The sequence below is a fragment of the Mobula birostris genome, chromosome 27, assembly GCF_030028105.1.
Source record: "Mobula birostris isolate sMobBir1 chromosome 27, sMobBir1.hap1, whole genome shotgun sequence".
Classification (NCBI taxonomy): domain Eukaryota; kingdom Metazoa; phylum Chordata; class Chondrichthyes; order Myliobatiformes; family Myliobatidae; genus Mobula; species Mobula birostris.
This window is the reverse complement of record NC_092396.1, coordinates 4,205,443-4,225,627: the sequence shown is the minus strand read 5'-3', so window position 1 is coordinate 4,225,627 and position 20,185 is coordinate 4,205,443. Positions and strand designations below refer to the sequence as shown.

Sequence of the window (20,185 nt, the reverse complement as noted above, 5' to 3'; positions counted from 1 at the left end):
CTTTGACTTCTTTTGTTTGCCATGGTTGTTCATCTTACCTTTAGAAAACTCAATCGTCTTTGAGATGTATATATCCCGTGTTCCTGAATTGTTTCCAGAAATTCCAGCCATGGCTGCTCTGCCTTTATCCCCGCCAGTGTTCTTTTCTAATCAATCCTGGCCAGCTCTTCTTTCATGCCACTGTAATTCCCTTTACTCTACTGTAATACTGATACATCTGATTGTAGCTTCTCCTCAAATTTCAGGGTGAACTTGCCCCTAAGGATTCTTTTACCTTGGGTTCCCTAATCAGTTCTGGTTCATTCACAGCACGCACTCCAGAATAACTGATCCTCTAGTGAGCTCAACCACGAGCTGCTCTAAAAAGCCATCTTGTAGGCACTCTAGAAAATCCCCCTCCTGGAATCTAGCACCAAACTGATTTTCCCAATCTACCTACATATCGAAGACCCCCCTTGACTATTGTAACATTGCCCTTTTGGCATGCATTTTCTTTCTCTTGTTATAATTTGTAGGCCACATCCTTGCTATTGTTTGGGGGTCTGTATACAACTCCCATCGGGGCCTTTTTACCATTGCAGTTCTATTCAAATTGACTTTCTGACCTTACGTCACCTCTTTCTTTCTTTTTTTTGTAATTTATTTTTTTTTATTGAATTTCATCATCAAACAAACATTTCCGTAAGATGTATTTCAGATACTGTACATATATATCACATAATCATATTTGACACAAATCTCCACATAATATTTATCCAAGGTATACACCTATAGAAAGGAGAGGGAAGAAAGAACAATCAAAAGAAGAAAAATATGTACAGAGTAGGGAGTGATTTTTTTTACAACATATTCATTGACTTGTGGGAGTAAAATCAGCCTATGAGGTGTTATGTAGTTAAACCATTTTTTCCAGTATGAATAAAATTGTTGTGTTCCAACTTATGATTAACAGACGCTGTTATCTTCTCCATTTTGTAAATGTCCATTGTAATTTCCATCCATACATTTAAAGTTGGGCTCTCCTGTGATAACCATTTCCTGGTAAGGGTCTTTTTACCAGCCACCAGCTGATATTTATTTCTTTTCAACCATTCTTGAGTATATACCCAAAATATATGGTCTTACTCTCTAAGGGTATTTCACATTTAAAGATGTGTTGTAGGGTATTATGTAGTCACCTCTTTCTTATGATTTGATTTCGTTTTTTACCAACCAGAGCAACGCTGCCCCCTCTGCTTTCCTGCCCATACTTTCGATACAATGTGTATCCTTGGACATTAAGCTCCCAGCTACAATCTTTCAGCCATGATTCAGTGATGCCTACATCAAACATGTCAATCTGCAAGTGTTGCAAGTTCATCTACCTTATTCCATATACTGCACATATTCAAATACACCTTCAGTCCTATATTCATCCTTTTCAGTTTTGACTGCCTTTACCACTGCAACTCATCCTGTTGTCTGCAATTTTGCCCTATCAGCAGCCTCTCCTCACTCTGCATTGCCTCTCTTTGTAAACCAGCTACCTCATCTTCAGCACTATCATCCATCTTTCCTACGATAATTCTTACATTGAAATACAGGCAACTCAGGACACTAGTCACACCATACTCAACTTTTTTTATTCCTAACTTTGAGGTCTTACCAACATCTGCCTCCTCTACCTCTGCACTAACTGTTATGGCACTCTGGTTCCCATCGCCCTGCAACTCTAGTTTAAAGTCCACTGTGCAGCATTAACAAACCTTACCGCTAAGACATTAGCCCCTCTCCTGTTCAGGTACAAACCGTCCCTTATGTACAGGTCCCACCTTCCCTGGAAGGGAGCCCAATGATCCAAAAATCTTATGCCCTCCCTCCTGCATCAACTCCTTAGCCACGTATTAACCTGTGTAATCTTCCTACTTCTGGCCTCACTAGCACGTGGCACGGGTAGCAATCCTGAGATCACAACCCTAGAGGTTCTGCCCTTTAACTTGGCACCTAATTCCCTGAACTCCCTATGCAGAACCTCTTCACTTGTCCTACCCATGCCATTAGTACTTACATGGACCACGACTTCTGGCTGTCCACCTTCCCACTTAAGAGTGCCGAGGACTCAATCTGAGATATCATGGATCCTGACACCCAGGTGGCAACATACCATCTGGGAATCTCATTCTCACCCACAGAACCGCCTGTCTGTTCCCCTAATGAATGATTCCCCTATCATCACAGCATGCCTCTCCTCCCTCCCTTTCCCTTCTGAGTCACAGAGGCAGATTCAGTGCCAGATTCACTGTGACTTTCCTCTGTTAGGTTAACCACCCCCCTCCACCCCATAAGTATCCAAAGTGATGAACTTTTTGCAGGTGGGGATGGCTGCAGGGGTACTCAACACTGGCTCCTTAACCCCTTTCCCCTTCCTGACTGTCACCCAGTTTCCTGTCTCCTGCTCCTTTGGTGTAACTACTTCTCGATATGTCCTATCTATCACCACCACCCCCCCAGCCTCCCGAATGATCCAGAGTACATCCAGTTCCAGCTCCAACTCCTTGACACAGTTTGTTAGAAGCTGCAGCTGGATGCGCTTCTCGCTGTTGTGGTTAGGGACACTGGAGGTCCCCTTGCCTTCCCACATCCCACAAGATGAGCATTTCACTATCCTGCCTGACATCTCTACTGTCCTAGCTGAGAGGGAAAAAAAAACTTGAGCTTTTCTTCACTTTGCTTTCTCTGAGTGAAGCCTGTCCTCAATGAAACCTTGAAGAGCTAAAGCCCACTCTGATCATGTCCACTCTGACGATGGTCACTGAGTTTGTGCTTGCCTTTCTTAAATTTGCTCTAACTAATCAATTCTAAACATCGATGGTCGCTGGTCAGAGCACCTTTTTGCTGCCACGACCTGCTGCTACCTTTTAATCCTTGAGCAGTGGATCTGATTGATGACCCCTCCTCTTCAAACTTCACATGTCTGGATTGGCCACATTTTGCAATGTAAACAGCATTGTAAAAGGTGGTTTAGAGTGTTTATAGTGCAGTGACGGTGGGGGGTGGCAGTGATTCATAGAAGGGATAGGGAGATAATTAGAACAATTGATCAGATTAATTGCCTGGGGGAAGAAACTTTTAAAGTGGTGTGTTTTTTTTGTTTTAATAGCCCTATAGTGCTTTCCAGAAGGGAGCTTGTGGAAAAGGCAGTTTACAAATGAGACTTGGAATAATGATAAGTGTGTGAAGCTGTCATCAGGCAAATGGATATTAATTCCAAGTCCTATGTGAAATCAATAACAGTGTGTATTGGATGGAATAACGTGTTAAATTAATGGAGGTGCTGGTAGGCGATAGGATTATTAGTAATATTCACTAATGTTAATAATACATTTGAGGCTATGGAACTTTTTCTTGCATGGGATTATATCTGTAAACTTGATTCCTCACATTGATTTAGATTGTTTTTTTCTCTTCCTGCCACTAATATTTTCCTGGCTGTCTTGCTAAATGTGTCCTTGTAGACAGGAAGAGAGCATCTATACTTCTAGAGCTCCACTAGAAAATTTAGTTTCCTGCTCTTGGCAATTTCTAGAACAAGTTCGAAAAATTGAATAATGGTTTAAACTAGTGATCCTATCCTTTTAAGAGGTTTAGTTTGGATTTGATCAATGCCAGCTTGAATTAAACTTGGTTGTTGAAGAAAGTGGACCCATAGTAATGATGCTTCTTTCATTTTGACTAGTTCGTAAAATCATACTAGTAGGTTGATTTTACAGCAGATACTTTATATATCTTGCACCAAGTAAAATTATCACGGGCTTTTCATTTTCATTCTTTTGGTACATTCTGTGTACATACATCTGTTGATGCTTCTGGACACATCTTCAGTGATGTTCCTGGAATCATCGGGTGTTTCGGGTCTTTCAACATAATACAAGTGACTCAGCCGGGGCTGATCAGACCCCAGCTTGTGTCCAGATGGCTAGCTACTTATGACTCCATGGCTCCCCTCTTTTGAGCCACAGCCTTCTTGAGGCCCTCTCTGTTGCATCGGTGGTACTGCGGATGGCTCTCCTCTTCCTCTCTCCTTCGATGCCCAAAATGCTGAAGGCTGTAACTAAAGAATGGGCTATGAATCCCCTACAACCAACCTCCACTAGGAGACACCTTGCTCTCCATCCAGCCTGCTGACAGTTGCTGACCAGTCCTGCATACTTGGAGAGCTTCCTTTCAAAGGCCTCTTCCAAGCTATCTTCCCATGGGACTGTCAGCTCCAGGAGCACCACTTGCTTAGTAGACTCAGACACTAGGACAATATCTGGTCGCGGGGTGGTGGCTGCGATATGGTTGGGGAACTTCAGCTGCCCTTCGAGGTCCACCAACAGCTGCCAGTCCCTTGCAGAGGTCAGAATGCCTGCAGATGTTCTTTTGGCAGGTATTGGCTGCTCCCCAGCTCTGAAAAAGGCAATGGTCTGCTTGGAGGGCCGGGACTGCTTTGCCCACTCAACTCCTGTGCTGACGGCTTCAGCGATGGTCTTCAGGACCTGATCATGCCTTCACCTGTACCGTCCCTCACCAAGTGCCCTTGTGCAGCTGCTGAGGATGTGCTCCAGGGTTCCTCGCTTGGAGCACAGTGGGCACGCAGATGACTCTGCCTTGCCCCATGTGAGCAGGTTTGATGGGCTTGGAGGCACATCGTAGTCTCTGGAATATTGTAAAACAATTTTTTTTCTAGTTAAGAAATAATGGTTCTATCAGTATTTAAGTGGCAATTTATTTCCACACTTTCCTGAAATAGTGTTAAAATTACATCTTTGATATTGCTCTGTGCATTTTATGATTGTTATGTAATAGAATTAACTCTGCCATAGATGGTCCCAAGCCCAGCTACGAAAGGAGGGGGGTTGGGCAGAGGGCTGGCAACCCCATCCTGTAAAAATGCAGAGCTACAGAAATGCCATCAGAAGCTCCAAAGATCTTATCCCTGGGTGAGGAAGATTACATCAGGAAGACGGGCTACACCTGAAAACAAGGTGGAAGACTGGCCCAGGGCAGAGCTACTGTTGGTGGCCTATGCCTTCAGCAAGAGTGGTGGGGCCTAAAGTAACTTGTCATGGGATTGGTAAATTGTTTTTATGCTAAAAAACACTTAATTCCATTACAGTTCTGAGGGGTCTGAAGTGTTTAATGACTGCCATGCAGGATCTCCAGACTATATCATAGGTAGGGTGGCTAGGTCTTGACAGGATAGGGTGGTGGTTCAATTGGATTAGTGCATCTTTTAATTCCACTTTTTATATTTAACCTCATGTTCTACCAATTTTGATGTTTGGAGCCTTTCTGAAAGCTCCTCCACTAGCTTTTGGCCAGGAATATCCATGAGTCAGAGGAAGGGTGTTGCACTTTTTCAGGGGGACAGTTAGTGCATCCTTGAAACGTGTTCTGTGCCTTTGTGAAAATCATTTTTTGTGTTGGAGCTTAGAGTGGAGTGTTTACTTTGAGTCAGGAGTCAAATCTGTGGGCAGAGGCCTGCCACCAAATTTTAGCATATGGAGTTACACGTACAAGATGATGGAGGAACTCAGCTTGTCAAGGAGCAACTATGGAAAGGAATAAAGAGTCAATGTTTCAAGCTGAGACCTTCTATTAGGGCCCTTCATCAGATCCTGATGAAGGGTCTTTGCCTGAAACATAGTCTGCTTATTCCCCTCCATAGATGCTGTCTTACCTGCTGAGTTCCTGTAGCATTTTGTTCATGTTGCTCTGAATTTCCAGCATCTGCAGAATCTCTTGTGTTAAGCATACAGGTGCGCTTCTCCAGTTAGCTCCTGCTACTGCTTGCACCACTTTCTTCTGCAAGAAATAAAATATAAGTGGGTGTCATGCAGTCTGCATAAATGAAGTGTCTATTATAGATGAATAGCTGTTGGTTTGTGCACGCTGTTGAATGTGTGTGTAAGAGCCTTGCAGTAGTGCTGTATCTCAGTAAACCAAAGTTAGATAAACGTTTTGATTCTTAGAGAAGGTTGGTTGTTAAATGGCGTGTAGCAAGTTGACTGGTTGATGAGGCTGGTGATGTATTCAGTGGGATACAGAATTTGAAGACACAGAGATTCTTATCTCTACAATATTCTGACTGATGTCAATACCACCAGTACCCCCATGGTCCATCCTTGTAAGTAATATGAGATATTCACAGTATTCTGCCTCTTGTGAATCCATGCAACTATTATATACAAATGTAGCATATAGAGTGTAAATGGAAGGCAATATAATCAAAATGAGCAGCCATTGGGAAGTGCTGAGGAAGAGTCTTGGCCCGAAATGTTGGCTCTTTATTCCTCTCCATCCATGCTGCCTGACCTGCTGAGTTCCTCCAGCATTTTGTGTGTGTCACTTTGGACTTGCAGCATCTGCAGAATATGTGTTTAGGCAGTGGGATAACCAAATTCAAATTTCAAAGTACAGTAAATTTATTATCAAAGTACATATATGTCGCCATATAAAATCCAGAGATTTATTATCTTGCAGGCATACACAGTAAATCCAAGAATCACAATAGAATCAGTGGTTTTCAATAAGTGCATTTAATGTCAGAGAAATGTATACAATGTACATCCTGAAATTTTTTTTTCTTTCCAGACGTCCATGAAAACAGAGGAGTGACCCAAAGAATGAATTACAGTTAAAACGTTAGAACCCCAAAGCCTCCTCCCCAACTAACCCTCCCATGCCCAAGCAACAGCAAGGCAATGATCTCCCACCACCCCGACCAGCAAAAAAATATCAGCACCCTCCACCAAGCACTCAAGTGTACAGCAAAACATCAATAAAGACTTGCAGCAATCCCAAAAACTACTCGTTCACCTGATAATTCGACATAGCACAGTCTCTGCCCCTCCCCCCTCCCTCCGTCCCTCCCCCCAATTTCACAGCGATTTATGATTTACTCATTGATTTATGATCTTAAAAGTCTGTTGAGCTGCTTCTTCCAAGCTCTGTGCCTGGAGAGTCGGCACCAAAAAGGCACAGTTCTCCAGGCACACAACCTCCGGCAGCTAACCCATTGCTTGGCTGTTCTGGGTTCTCCTACAGTGCTTCAGTCGAGGCACCAGACCAGAATCAGCATGTCTCCAGATCCATGAAATCTCAGAACCCTGAAGGCACACTCATTTTCCAGGCCACGTCCTTGGGATATCAAAAAGCGGCCTGTCATGAGGTCCTGAGAGCAGGTCCCATTCCCGCAAAGAACTGAAGTCGGGGTGTAATTCCAGGTCAGGGTCTTCAAAAGAACCCCCCTCCCACACCCTGAAAAGGGGAAAAAAAGAGATATCAAAGATAGAAATAAAAGTGTTTTTGAAGACGCAAGCAAAGGAGTTGCCATTTAGCGCTATCTTAACTTGCGCCCCACCAGAGGACGGGCAAACAAGCAATGTGCAAAGGACAACAAATTGCAAATACAAAAGAAAAAACAAATGATAAATAAAAAAGCAATAAATTCTGAGAACATGAGATGAAGAGTCTATGAAAGTGAGTGGGAGCAGTTCAGGTGTGAGTGAATTTAACCCCTCTGGCTCAAGACCCTGATGGTTGATGGGTAATAACTGTTCCTCCCTGATGGCAGCAGTGAGAAGAGAGCTTGGCCTGGATGGTGGGGATCCTGGTTGATGGGTGCTGCGTTTCTACGACTGCTCCACGTAGATGTGCTTAATGGTGGACTTTATGTTCAAGGGCATTGGTGTTTCCATACCAAGCTGTGATGCAACCAGTCAATAAACGCTCCACCACACATTTATAAAAGTTTACCTAAGTTTTAGATGTCTTGCCAAATCTTTACAAACTCCTAAGAAAGTACTTTCTTCATAATTGTACTTATAGTCATACTTTATTAATCCCGGGGGAAATTAGTTTTCGTTACAGTTGCTCCATAAATAATAAATAGTAATAGAACCATGAATAGTTAAATAGTAATATGTAAATTATGCCAGTAAATTATGAAATAAGTTCAGGACCAGCCTGTTGGCTCAGGGTGTCTGACCCTCCAAGGGAGGAGTTGTAAAGTTTGATGGCTACAGGCAGGAATGACTTCCTGTGACGCTCAGTGCTGCATCTCGGTGGAATGAGTCTCTGGCTGAATGTACTCCAGTGCCCACCCAGTACATTATTGTAGTGGATGGGAGACATTGACCAAGATGGCATGCAACTTAGACAGCATCCTCTTTTCAGACACCACTGTGAGAGAGTCCAGTTCCATCCCCACAACATCACTGGCCTTACGAATGAGTTTGTTGATTCTGTTGGTGTCTGCCATCCTCAGCCTGCTGCCCCAGCACACAACAGCAAACATGATAGCACTGGCCACCACAGACTCGTAGAACATCCTAGAAAGTCCAGCAGATGTTAAAGGACCTCAGTCTCCTCAGGAAATAGAGATGGCTCTGACCCTTCTTCTAGACAGCCTCAGTGTTCTTTGACCAGTCCAGTTTATTGTCAATTCGTATCCCCAGGTATTTGTAATCCTCCACCATGTCCACACTGACCCCCTGGATGGAAACAGGGGTCACCGGTACCTTAGCTCTCCTCAGGTCTACCACCAGCTCCTCAGTCTTTTTCACATTAAGCTGCAGATAATTCTGCTCACACCATGTGACAACGTTTCCAACTGTAGCCCTGTACTCAGCCTCATCTCCCTTGCTGATGCATCCAACTATGGCAGAGTCATCCAAAAACTTCTGAAGATGACAAGACTCTGTGCTGTAGTTGAAGTCCGAGGTGTAAATGGTGAAGAGAAAGGGAGACAATACTTGCATGTTGGGTGTAGGACAGATCCCCTGAAACGATCTGAAGAAATTTAAAGTTGCTGACCCTCTTCACCTCTGATCCCTCACTGAGGACTGGCTTATGGACTTCTGGTTTCTTCCTCCTGAAGTAAAAAAAATTAGCTCCTTGATCTTGCTAACATTTAATGAGAGGTGATTGTGACACCACTCAGCCAGATTTTCACTCTCCCTCCTGTATGCTGATTAGTCACCACCTTTGATTCTGTCAATAACAGTGGTGCCATAAGCAAACTTAAATATAGCATTGGGTCTGTGCTTAGCCTCACAACCATAAGTATAAGGCGAGTAGGGCAGAGGGCTAAGCACAAAGCCTTGTGGTACACCTGTGCCGATGGAGATTGTGGTGGGAATGTTGTTGTCAATCCGAACTGACTGGGGTCTGCAAGTGAGGAAATCGAGGCTCCAAAGTCAAACTAAATTTTATTATCAAAGCATATATATGTCACCACATACAACCCTGAGATTCACCTTCTTGCAGGCATACACAGTAAATCCATAATGTAATTATAACCACAATAGAATAATTGAAAGACACTCCAACTGGATATTTTATCAGTGTGCAAAAGACAACGAACTGTGCAAGTACAGAAAGAAAGAAAAATAAATAAATAAGCAATAAATATCAGGAACATGTTCCTGATGTTGGGGAAGTCCAGAACGAGGGATCACAGTTTGAGGATAAAGGGGAAGCCTTTTAGGACCGAGATGAGGAAAAACTTCTTCACACATAGAGTGGTGAATCTGTCGAATTCTCTGCTACAGGAAATATTTGAGGTCAGTTCATTGGCTATATTTAAGGGGGAGTTAGATATGGCCCTTGTGGCTAAAGGGATCAGGGGGTATGGAGAGAAGGCAGGTACAGGGTTCTGAGTTGGATGATCAGCCATGACATTGATGGCGTTGCAGGGTGGAAGGGCTGAATGGCTTACTCCTGCACCTAGTTTCTATGTTTCTATGAAGAGTCCTTGAAAGTGAGTCCATTAATTGTGGGAACATTTCAGTGATGGGGCAAGTGGAGTTGAGTGAAGTTATCCCCTTTGGTTCAAGAGCTGTAGTCGACAGAGCATCCTGACGTACACATCTTTGTTGTCCAGCTGTTTCAGTGTTGATTGAAGAGCCAGTGAAATGGCATCTGCTGTGCCGCTAGGCAAAATGAAGTGGATTTAAGTCACTTCTCAGGCAGGAGTTGATATGTTTCATCACCAACCTCTCAAAGCACTTCACACTGAAAGTAAATGCTCCTGTACGATAGTCGCTGAGGCAGGTTACCTTGTTCTTCTTGGGCACTGGTATAATTGAAGCAGGTGGATACCTCAGAGTGCCAACGTGGGCAGTTAAAGTAATGAGTGAACACTCAGGCCAGTTGATCAGTACAAGTCTTTACTACTAAGCCAGTTAACCCGTCTGGGCCTTCCTGATGTGTGTGGCCTTCATTAATCCTCTTGTGTTTTTTTTTGTATTTACTGTGAATGTCTGTTATAAAAAATGAATCTCAGGGCTGTATATCATGCCATATATGTACTTTGATAATAAATTAGTTTGAACTGGGTGATAGGGGTCATTAATGATGTCTGCTGCCTTCTTGAGGCACCACCTTTTGAAGATGCCCTTGATGGTGGAAATGTATTCTTTACACTACTTGCAGTGGTTGTTGTGGGAAGCCAGTTTGAGTATTTTTGGTAAGTTAGCAAGCTATGCCTTCCTTGGGCTATTTATTACAGCTTGATGTTGTAGCATGACTGGACAAAATCCTGTCATGTGGCAGCATGTGAAAAGCTGAAACTGCATTTAGATGTAGGCAGATGCCAAGCCAAACTGTAACCCAAGATAAAAAAAAATATCAACACCAGGCAATACATCTCATCCAAATATACGAATTTTAGTTTGTTGTATAATGAATATTGAAAGACCTAGATAGAGTGGACATGGAGAGGATGTTTCCTTTGGTGGATGAATCTAGGATCCGAGGGTATATCCTTAGAATACAAGGTCATCCCTTTAGAACAGAGGTGAGAAGGAATTTCTTTAGGCAGAGGGGGGTCAATCTGTGGAATTCATTGCCATAGAAGGTTGTGGAGACCAAGTCATTGGACATATTTAAAGAGGAGTTTGATAGACCTTGAGTAGTCAGGGCATCAAAGGTTACTGGGAGAAGGCAGGAGAATGGGGTTGAGAGGGATAATAAATATAATAGAATGGCAGAGCAGACTCAATGGACTGAATGGCCTAATTCTGCTCCTATGTCTTATGGTTTCATGGTAACCTATTGAATTTTATTGACAGGATATCTGTTACTTGAATCTTGTGCTTATTAGTTCACACTGAATGTATCACAGAATTTGTCTCGAGCACCTGCAATTGTCTACCTTGTGTACAAATGTATTTCCAATTAGGCACCCATGTGTACATATTTGTTCTGTGAGTTACATTGGCTCCTATATTAGGAAGGTTGTGCAACAGTGCATAAGTTATGGAATATGAAGAGTACGCTGATCAAAATGTCAGTCAGCATGTATCCCTAATACCAACAATGCTCATGTTCAACTCTGCAACCAAATGCCGGCTATTGAAGTACTTTAATAAGGACTTTTGCTTAGTTACTGATTTAGATTTGCTGAGTTAGGCTTTGATTTAACCAGCAATTTGTACTTCTACATTTAACTTGGAACAGTGAAAATTCATAGGAATGAAGGCCTGCTGATGATATATCTCTAAGTCAGCATGATGTGTGGCTTGGAGGGCAACTTCTCAGTGATGGTTTTCCTCATGCTTTTGTTTCTATTCTTCTCTTACTTGGTAGAGATTGTGGATTTGGAAGGTGCAGTCTATGGAGTCTTGGTGAGGTAAGAGTCATAGAACATTACAGCACAAAAAAGGCCCTTTGACCCAAACCCAGACCATAGCCTTGCATACCCCTCCCATCCATGTACCTATTCAAATTTCTCTTAAAATGTTGCAATAAAGCCCACATCCACCATTTCTGCTGGCAGCTCATTCCACCTTCTCACCCCCCCCAGTGAAGAAATGCCTCTTCATGTTCACTTGAATCTTTTCACCTTTCACCCTTAACCTATGACCTCTAGTTCTAGTCTCACCCAACCCCAAGTGAAAAAGCCTGCTTTCATTTACCTTATCAATACCCCTCATAATTTTGTATACCTCTATCAAATTTCTCCTCATTCTCCTATGGTCCAGGGAATAAAGTCCTAACGTACTAAATCTTTTTCCTATAACTCAGGTCCTCAAGTCCCAGCAAACTGTCCAAGTTTTCAAGGTGTGCAGGATTTGAGCAACCAATGTGAACAATACCATTAACCACATGGTTATGTTTAGTGTGCAGCTTACACACACAAGGTCATTGTGTATATAATAAGCAGCATTTTGTCACCTGTAGTATTGTAGGACAAACTATTGGGATGTTGAGTTGGTGGTTCTACATTCTGCTTGAGTGTGGGATTACTGCTGCACACTGCATTGTGGTGTATAATGGCATGACAGAATGTAGAACAGTACAGTAAAGGAGCAGGCCCTTTGGCCCACAATGTTGTGACATTCCAATTAAATTATTAATCAGATGGTGAACTAAACTAATTTCTTCTACCTACACAATGTCCATATCCTTCCATTTTCCACCACCACCCCAGGCAGTGCATTCCTGGCACAAACCACTCTGTATAGGAAAAATAAAACATGTCTCTCACATCTCTTTTAAAATTACCCCTCTCACCTTAAATGTATGCCTTCTACTATTAGAAATTTCAACCCTGGGAAAAAGATACTGTTTGCCCACTCTATCTATTCACCTCTCATAATCTTATAAACCACAATCAGATCTCTGCTTAGCCTCTGCTGCTTCAGAGAAAACAACCCAAGTTTGTCCGTCCTCTCATCATAGCACATTCCCTCTAATCCAGGCAACATCCTGATTAAGCCCTTTCTTCACACGCTCCAAAGCTTCAACATCCATCTGATAGTGGAGGACCAGAACTGTATTCAATACTCCAGATGCAGCCTTTATAAAGCTGGAGCATAACTTTCTGACTTTTGAACTTAATGCCTCAAAGGCAAGCATGCAATATGCCTTTGTGATATTTGTGTAGCCACTTTCAGGGAACTTTAAACTTGGCCCCACGATCTCTCTGCTCATCAATGCTGTTAAGGGTCTTGCCTCAGCTCCTGTCAGCAAAGCACTGGAAGCAGCTCTAGTGGAGAAGGAGGAAGGGGGATTGTAACTAAGGAATCCCCTTCCTCATTGGTTTTGTCTGCAAATAATCCTTTGGGCTGCTTACAGTAAACTGAATTACACTTCCTCTTTCAATAACAGTCTCCATTGCTCTTTTCCTCTGTTCCTGTCTATTACAGCTTTTTCTTCATCACACTTGCAAAATAAAAGCCAGTGTAAAATCAGGGTTCCACTTGCAGGCAGAGGATATCTCTTCTACTCCTCATTTATGTTATATCTGAAAATTGTGGAACCTTCTCGTTTGCCATGTCTTCAGCTAAGTTGTAATCATCTTTACAATGACTCTCATCAGTTAATGAAGCATAATGGACTTCCACTTAAAGTGTTAAGCTGTACAAATTGCTACTCATGAAGTCCTCCGATGCTGTGTGCTAAGGTTGCCTGGGCAATAAAATCAGAAGAGCTATGTCTCTTCTTAAGTTGCTCATAATTCTGAGATTTTATAAGGCATTGTTCAGACTGCCTGGAGTATTATGAGCAGTTTTGGGCTTCTTATCTACAAATGGATATGCTGCTGTTGGAGAGGGTCCAGGAAGTCAATGAATGAGGAGTGTTTGATAGCTCTGGGCCTGTACTCATTGAAGTCTAGAAGAATGAAGGGTTGTCTCATTGAAACCCATTGAGTATTGTATTGAAAGGTCTAGAAAGAGTGGATGTGGAGATGTGTCCTATAGCAGAGGAGTCTAAGACCAGAGGGCTAAATGGCCTAATTCTACTCCTATGTCTTATGGTCTTAATTGTACTGTGCTGCCTGCTCTGGGTCCACATTGTCACATTGTTATCTTCACACCTGGATTTGAATTCCATCTAACTTGTCTTCCTCTGACAGTTGGGTCCTTCAGTTGGGATAGTTTTTTAAAATCTTCATCAATGGAGAATCTTTAACTTTCAGCTAATACAGTGCCTTGGGAAAAGTATTCAGCACCCACGTCTAGTTTCACATTTTACTGTCTCATTTTCTAAATTTAAAATATATTGAAGTAGGATTTTTGAGCCAATCTACAAAGTATATGTCATCGTGTCAAATCAAAAGAAAAATTTCAAACCCTGTCAATAATTTACTAAAAATTAAAAACCAAAATTGTGAGGCTGAAAATATATTCTTCCCTTTTGCATTGCAATTGCTATGCTAACTTTCCTCAGGTGCAATATATTACCTTACCAGTTCACCCAATTTGTTGATGTAGAAAATTGGAGGATCACCTATTTTCAATGATTCATAAGAATAAATGCCCATTTTTCTGAAGGTCCAATGGTATGGTAGATTTTCAGTAGACCAAACCAAAATTCAAACAAAAGAGCATCAAGGCAAGTCAGGGAAATGATAATAGAGAAGCACAAATCTGGGAAAGGGTACAAGACCATCTGAAGATACCTCAGAGCTTAATGCAGTCCATCATGAGGAAGTGGAGGAATATGAATCCACAGGCACACTGCCTAGGTCAGGCCTTCCTTCTAAACTTAGTTGGAGAATGGCACTTGTAAGATAGGCTACTGTGATGTCAACAGTCACTCTGAGTGGGCTGCAGAAGTCAGTGGCTGCAACACCATCCCTACAGTAAAGTATGGTGGAGGGAGCGTTATACTATGGAGATTCTTTTCAGTAGCATGGACTGGAAATCTGGTTAGGATTGATGGGAAGATGAATACAGTTAAAAACAGAGAGATCTTGAATAAAACCTGCTGGCCTCTGCCAGAAAGACTAAACTGGGGAGGAAGTTTGTCTTTAGCAGAACAACGACCCAAAACACACTGCCAGGGCAACCATGGAGTAGCTTCAAATGAAGAAAATTGATGTCCTTGAGTGGCCCAGTTAGAGTCCTGATGGTAACCCGATCGAACACCTCCGGAAAGACCTTATGATTGCTGTCTATCGCTGCTCCCAAACTAACCTGGCACAGCTTGAGCAATTTTGCAAGGAGGAATGGGAAAATTTTGCTCTATCGAGTTGTGCAAAGCTAATAAGAGTCTTATCCAAAAACACTGTTGGTCGTAATAGCTGTGAGAGGTAAGCAAAAGTGGATGAATACTTTTGAACTGCTGACATCTCAGTTTTTGATTTTTTGAGTTTTTCGTGCTTTACAATTTTCCCTGTTTTTTGTGTCCTACTGCAAAAAAAAGCATGTGACTTACAAATAAACATTCTCAGTTAAATTGATCAAAATCCCTGTTTGTAATAATCATTTATGTGAGCAAAAGATCGGAGGCTGAATACTTTTTCAAGGCACTGTAATTTGACAAATGAAAAAGATAAGATGAAATTACTATTCCCCATTCTGGCCTCCTGTCTCTACCCCTTACCTCCCCATCATCTCTCCCTGGTGCCCCTCCTCCTTCTCTTTCTCCCGTGGTCCACTCTCCTCTCCTTCTCCAACCCATCACCTTTCACATCTACTACCTCCCAGCTTCTTACTTTGCCCCCCTCCCCCATCCACTTGGCTTCACCTATCACCTTCTAGCTTGTCCTCCTTGTCTTCCCCCCACCTTATTCTGGTAGCTTCCCTTTTCCTTTTCTGTCCTGATGAAAGGTCTCTGTCTGAAATGTTAATTGTTTATTCCCCTCCATAGATGGTGGAGGAACCTGCTGAGTTCTCCCGCATTTTGTGGGCTTTGCAAATGAATTTTGCATTGCTTTTCTACGGTTGTTTTATAAATGGATCCTGGCTCAATTCATCATCTTCAACTATGCATAAGGCAAAACTAACTTCAGAAAAATAGGCAGTAGCATGAGTAAAATTGATTTAAAAATTTCATGTTTGTCTCTGCAATTACTTGTGTTATAAAACAAGATTTAAGAGATAGAATCTTTTGCAGGCTTGATAAGTTTAGACAAAATATTTTTTAACATAAAACTATAAGTCATTTGTTTAATAGGATTGGATGAATTCTACTTTTTTTCTGAATCGCAGTATGATGCAGAAGAAATGATTCCTTGAACTGTACAAAATCCAGAACATAGACTATAGAATAGTACAGTAGAATAACAGGCTCTTCTGCCCACAATGTTGTGCTGAACCAATTAAATTAGTAATCTATATTGTCCTTTGTGTTATGGTTAATAGCACACGCACTTTGCCATTCAGTTCCAATGAAGACAACAGAGCATGCAACAAAGAACAGAAAGCATTTCTGGTCTTGAGCCTTCAAGTGATCAAAATATAAAATAAAGATTTTCATAGACAGGAAGCCAGGATAGAAATCATTCTATAGAGAGGGAAATACTGATTATATTGCATATTAAGGTAGAAGTGGAAATATATAATAAATCCTTTTTTTCCATAAGAAACATTAATTTAAAACATGGAACTTTGATGGCTTAGATGAGGAAATTAAAATCCGAGTATAGAGTCAAAGAAAAGTACAACACTGATACAGGCCCTTTGGCCTATCGACCTGCACTGGGACCACAGCCTTCGTATCCCTAGCTATCCAAACTTCTCTTAAACGTTGAAATTGAGCTTTCATGCAACACTTGCATTGCAGCTCACTCCACACTCTCAATACCCTCTGAATGAAGAAGTTTCCCTCAATATGAAACCTGAAATTTTAGAGACAGGGATTTACCCTGTAGTAAATGGGTGTAAGAATCCATCAATAAAAGCAGTAAGTGGGCACCACAGTAGCATAGCAACTAGCATGATGCTATTACAGCTTGGGGCTTCAGAGTTTGATGTTCATTTCTGATGCCAACCGTTAGGAGGTTATACATTCCTCCCTGTGAGCACGCGGGTTTCCTCTGGATGCTCCAGTTTCTTCCTACAATCCAAAGACATACTGGTTATTAGGCTAATTGGTCATTGTAAATTGTCCTGTGATTAGGCGAAGGTTAAATCTGTGGGCGCTGGGCAATGCAACTTGTGGGACAGGAAGGGCCTGTTCCGCGATGTATCTCTAAATAAATAAAATATGGCCTTGAATATCATTAAAATTACAGCTGCACTTCATTCAAGGAGTGACATTTTCAGTATGTTTTCTGTTGCCAACAGTAGATAATTAGTCGAAGATCTTGTTTGTTCACTGAATGCCCTCAAGAATGGCTCCTAACGCACATTCAATCTGACAGAAAGGAAATATTGCCAGTAACATCTAGATTTTATACCACAGTTTGTGTGTACTCCAGTCAAGTTTTCTCTATTAACAGTGAAATTGTTGCTTCTCATTGCTAAAATGCTACTCTTAATACTAAAAGTACCAAATTTTTCTACAGTGTTCATTTATTGCTTCAAGGTAACAGTATTAGAAAGCCTCTTAAATAAGCCAATACATTGAAATCTGACTGCAGCAAGTTCAAAGTCAGTTTTTTATCAAAGTGCATGTATGTCACCATATACTATCCTGAGATTCGTTTTCTTGCAAGTATTTACAGTAGATACAGAAATATCCTTATGAAAAGGAGATAAGGGAATTCATCCCCTTAACCCTCTTCAACAGTGAGATATGAAAACGGGCATAATGCTCTTCTCAGATTTCTCCTTTACCTTTTCCACCTATCACCTCCCAGCTTCTTACTTCATGCCACCTGACTTCACTTATCACTTTCCAGCTTGTCCTCCTTTCACTCCCCCGCCCACTTATTCTGACATCTTCCCCCTTCCTTTCCAGTCGTGATAAAGAGGCTTGACCTGAAACATCAGCTGCTTATTCACTTCCATGGATGCTGCCTGTCTTGCTGAGTTCCTCCAGCATTTTGCTCTGGATTTCAAGCATCTGCAGAATCACTTGTGTTTATTAATTGCAAAAGAATTTTAAAAAATTATGGCCATGTATGAATTGAAGCATAGAACCCTATGACAGGCAGTGTTATATAACAATGAAAATTTACAATTACACTCATTTATGAGACCTCTCAAGTCAAATAGCTATTACACAGTCTATAACTCAACAACTGCTTCAGGTTTCCTACTCTTAGATTCCTTCATGCCTTCAATTTCAATTGCTGCTCATGTTCAGTCTTCCTTCAGCGACTTGGCCAAAGGAGATTTATTAGCTAAGTGCATATATATCATCATACCCTGAGGTTCGTTCTCTTGCAGGCATCGGTATCAGATTCAGGTTTAATATTACTGGCATATGTTGTGAAATTTGTTGTTTTGTGACAGCAGAACGTTGCATTACATAATATAAAGCTATAAATTATAATAAATATATATGGAAAAAAGAGGGCAAAAAAAGAAAATAAATTGTGAGGTAGTGTACATGGATTCATTGTCCATTCAAAAATCTGTTGGCTTTGAGAAAGAAGCATCCTTGGTAAATACAAAGAAACACAAAAAAAAGTGAAAAACTGTACACAAAGGCAGACAAACTTAATGGGCAAAAGACAACAAATCGGACAAATATAAAACAAAAGCAAAATATTACTAATAAAATAAGTAATAACTATGTTTATAAAATCACATCACCTCAGCCAAGAACTTAATTTCAGCATCGGGCACTGAACCTTGTTTGTAATTAGAAAGTTAATTTTCTTAATCTTCATTTAGAATTTTTGTTAATTGAATATTTAAACACTGTGAATAGCATCATATTTTCCATTAATTTATAGATTAGTCATTTCATGATCAACCCTGAACAAATCTTTATTTAACTGTCCAAACATTTGTACTTCATTCCAAGCTTGAAAAATCAATGCCACATCGATCTCTGGGTATCAACTAACTAACATTTGTCACTAAGTGAGATTGTACAGTTTAAACAACTTCTGATTTTGCAACACTATACTCAAAGGACAGATTTAATACAAGAATTTGCTTTAAAACTTTCAACCTTTTCCCAATCCTTTGCACCAGAAGCAACAATCTAATGCAGACTTCTCTATTTACATTTCCTGAGTCCTAATGAAGGGTCTTCGTCCAAAACATTCACTATTTATTCATTTCCATAGATGCTGCCTGAACTGCTGGGTTCCTCCAGCATTTTGTGTGTGTTGCTCTGAATTTCCAGCATCTGCAGTCTCTTGTGTTTATGTTGAAAAGTAATTGTCTGCAGTGGCGTGAAGTTATTTCTTATTATTCCTTAACATCAAGTAATTCAAAATGAAAATTCAAACAGCATTGAGTTGTAATTTTAGGAATGCTAATTATCATTTTGATTCAAAGATTCAAAGTACATTTATCATCAAAGTATGTATACAGTATACAGCCCTGAGATTTGTCTTCCCACAGACAGCCACGAAACAAAGAAAAAGCATGAGAACTTGTTCAAAAATGATGCAGAATGCAATGGGTATTTCCAGAGAGTGAATGTAACCAATCTAAGCCCTGCCAAATACAGATCTTGTCAAATAGATAATTTTTTATTGGAGTTAACTTCAGAGACTGATTGTCATTTGTTAAAATCCCTTAATTATTACTGTAGCTTTAAAATTGGTTCAATTTATCTATGCTGGCTAACAAATCCTGTCTAGGACTAGAGGGCGCAGCCTCGGAAGGGTGTCGCTTTAGAACAGAGATGAGGAGGAATTTCTTTAGCTAGAGGGTGCTGAATCTGTGGGATTCATTGCCACAGGCAGCTGTGGAAGCCATGTCATTGGATATTTTTAAAGTGGAGGTTGCTAGTTTCTTGATTTATCAGGGTGTCAAAGGTTACGGGGAGAAGGTAGGAGAATGGGGTTGAGAGGGATAATGAATCAGCCATGAACGAATAACGGAGCTAACACAATGGGCCAAATGACCTAATTCTGCTCCTATGTCATATGGTCTTATGGTCTGTTGAAACAAAAGGTACTCAAATTCTTGTAGTCCCAAATATTGTAATGGTCTGACCCTTTTTGGAAATGACGCTAACACTGTCATAGCAGTCGTTAGTTCTTGGCAGCTGAATCTGGGTATTAAACTTGGGAATAAATCCCTGTAAGGGATTTTTAGTGCTTGAGTATTTTAGTGCACTATACAACTATGCTTGAAAAGGAATAAGGAAATATTTTCATCCTCCCTGTGTATCTGTCTGTACATGTTCTATTCTGAAAGCTACAAGATTGCCAGTCAGCAAAGTAAAACTGGGTTATGCATTCGGTTGACACTTGAGTGCTTGTGTAACAATCCTTTGACATGAAACGCTGGGCAAGGATGTTATTCCTCAGTCAATTCCATAAATACTAAGCAGAATATGTGTACAAATACTTTTAACA

At 41.1% G+C, this 20,185-nt stretch overlaps 1 protein-coding gene across 3 annotated transcripts in view; it reads left to right on the top strand.

The window, feature by feature from the left end:
- Positions 1–20,185, top strand: part of ptpn11b (protein tyrosine phosphatase non-receptor type 11b) — a 149,349-nt gene that overhangs the window by 10,888 nt on the left and 118,276 nt on the right. The window lies entirely within an intron of this gene.